This window comes from Pygoscelis adeliae, unplaced genomic scaffold, assembly GCF_000699105.1.
Source record: "Pygoscelis adeliae isolate BGI_AS28 unplaced genomic scaffold, ASM69910v1 Scaffold104, whole genome shotgun sequence".
Taxonomy (NCBI): domain Eukaryota; kingdom Metazoa; phylum Chordata; class Aves; order Sphenisciformes; family Spheniscidae; genus Pygoscelis; species Pygoscelis adeliae.
The window spans coordinates 1,035,176-1,037,860 of NW_008824655.1; positions in this window are offsets into that span (position 1 = coordinate 1,035,176).

Here is a 2,685-nt window from a genome sequence, read left to right on the forward strand (position 1 = left end):
CGCTGTGTGTGTGGGACGTCTCCCCCCCCCCCCCCCCCCCCCGATATTTTCATTTGCTTTAAAAGCAACAGCTTGACTTAGGTGCAGTCAGCTGTGGTGCGCAAAGGTGTCAAAGTGACAAATAATACCTAGTGTGTTTTTTATAGCGTGCATTCTTCTTTGAAAAGGCGAATGCAAGATAGTTTGAATATCGTATGAGATCAGGCACCAAACTTGGAAAAATAGAGGGTTTTTTTCTCTCTAAAATTCAAATGGGAGATAGTTCAGAAAGCAAGTCTCATGTAAGTGTGGGAGATGGAGAGAATGGGAATTGGGCTGGAATTGAATTTAACTGTAGAATGAAGCACTTGAACCAATCATCCTCTTCTGTTTCTTTCCCCACACCTCAGGGATTTCTCTCTTCACAACGACAGTTTTAAAGCTGCTGCTGCAAAAGCTGAAACAAGCAGCAGAGAGCAGTACCGAGCCGCTTGTCTCTGATGGAAATGGTTGCCATAAGGACAACTGGCCTACAGAAGAAGCAGAGGTCCAAAATGCAACGCTAATGTCCTCTCTTCGGTTTAGAAACTGTTGTGATGGTCTTCCCTTCTGATAGCTGTGTGTAGACATGAGATGGAGAACTGAGGCAATGGGACAGTTTTTCATCAGTTCCCTCATGCTCCTGGGCTTTTTCCTGTTGGGATGAAACCAGGCTTTGCATTTCATCAGATTAATCCTTGGTAAAAGCTTTCAGAGCAGAGCAGAAAGGAGGTGAATAATAAATATCTAAAAGGGGAGGGAATAGAGAGAGAGAGACGGGAGGAAAAAAAGGAAGGTGTATTTTAATTCAAAGGTTAAATTGCCACTTACGAAGCCATATTTTTTGTCCGTTTTAATGGAGAGTAATCAACAAACATCATTAAACTGATGAGGCTGCCTTCTTTAAGATCAAGGCATTTTTTAAGTGGAAGTGCTGAACAGTGTAATTTTTTTTTTTTTAACAAGAGTTTTGTTTTTCATTAATGAAATAAAAATCTCCAGGGGAGGAGGCTGTATAGAATGAATTAAACATTCCACATTTCATAGAAATGATTTAGAGCTAACACATGCTTTGTGCTTCAGATGGAATAATGAATCTCATGTGATTAAGTTCAAATGGAGTTTGGGACCACTTCTGCTTTTCAGGGGTGGGAGGAAGGCTGTTCATGCACTAGCAATTTTGGTTGTATTTATTTCTTAGCTCCCCTCACCATTTCATCTCTGTGCGTTCCCCCTATACTATATAACACCACAGACACAGAAAGAGCAAAATAAGATGCTTGTATTTTGCTTGTCTACATTGCATTTTCTCCACAGATGAACTGTTTCCTGTGAGAAATTATTTCGCATAACTCCCTGAACGCATACTCCTAAATTCAATGGCTATCTTCCAGTGCCAAAATACATCTCAGGTTCAAATATGTAGTGAGCCTGGGTTTATACTCATTGTATCTGCAGGTTGTACACTCTGTTAGTGAAAAATCTTTCAGACACCCAATATGATGTTAATGTTTTTCCTGTAGTGAAAGAGAATAGAAACCTGTGAACTTAAGCCTTGTGAGCTCAACCTCTTCTCTCTATATATCCTTTGTCAGATAGCCAGGGATTTTTTTTTTCTTCTTTTTTTTTCCCCCAGCACAAAGAATTCAAGAAACCAGGTGTGAACTTACCAGTTGGCTTTTTTAAATCAGTTTATCTGGATGTTACATTCTTTACACTCTTATCTATGTATTCGAGGGGTAAAGGTGATATATTTGTAAGAGGTTTGATGTGATTTTATATAGATTTAAAAGATTTGTAAGAGCTATGTTTGTAGTAGATCCTGTTGAATGCAAATATATATAGAAGTGTCTTCCATGTTCTAGTATAAATTTTTATAAGCTACCCTTTTACAAGTTATCAGTTTAATAGCTAAACATACACACATTGTCTCTCTTTAAGCCTGGGCAAGGGTGAAAGGCTAGCTACAGTAATCACCTCAGCTAAGGCCTTTGGACATGTTTGGCATGTCAGTATCTCTGCTTTTATTACGTACTAAAAGAATGGTGCAGCTTCCCTCATTGTGGAAGTGGAGGGTGAAGTGAAAGTTCTCCTAAGTCTGCAAGCAGCCCGGAAGACTGATTCACAGAGGCTTGATGTCTCCCATTCAGCTCCATAAATGGTATCCGAATCTCTCAGGACTGCTTCACTGCTATTCCATTAATACCACTCCAGAAGTAGAACCTGTCTGCAGCAGATGAGAAAGCCACTTTGTTTTCTTACACTACATGGCATTACCCTCTTGGCCAGTCTGGTCTGGCTTGTCTGGTGACATCCTTGCTAAGCAATGCTCGGGGGCTAAACCTGGTAACGTGCCTTCACCTTGCTTTGTACTCATGTGCTCTTTTGATACTCTCTGCTGCCAGTCACTCAGCTAAATCTGACAACCCTAATCTCCAGCATGAAACAAAATAAGAGAACTTGTTTTATCCAGCTAACGCTCAATACCTTCAGAACAAGCTATGTGAATTTAGCCCTCGTTTGTATTTAAACTAGTATCTTGTCCTGCCTTACTCAATTTCAGAAAGGTTAACATGCATTTCCCCAGGATCCACAGACCAGAGCAACAGCCACCTGCTCATTAAATGAACAACTGACGTTTATGAACATTACATTCATAAGCTGGGT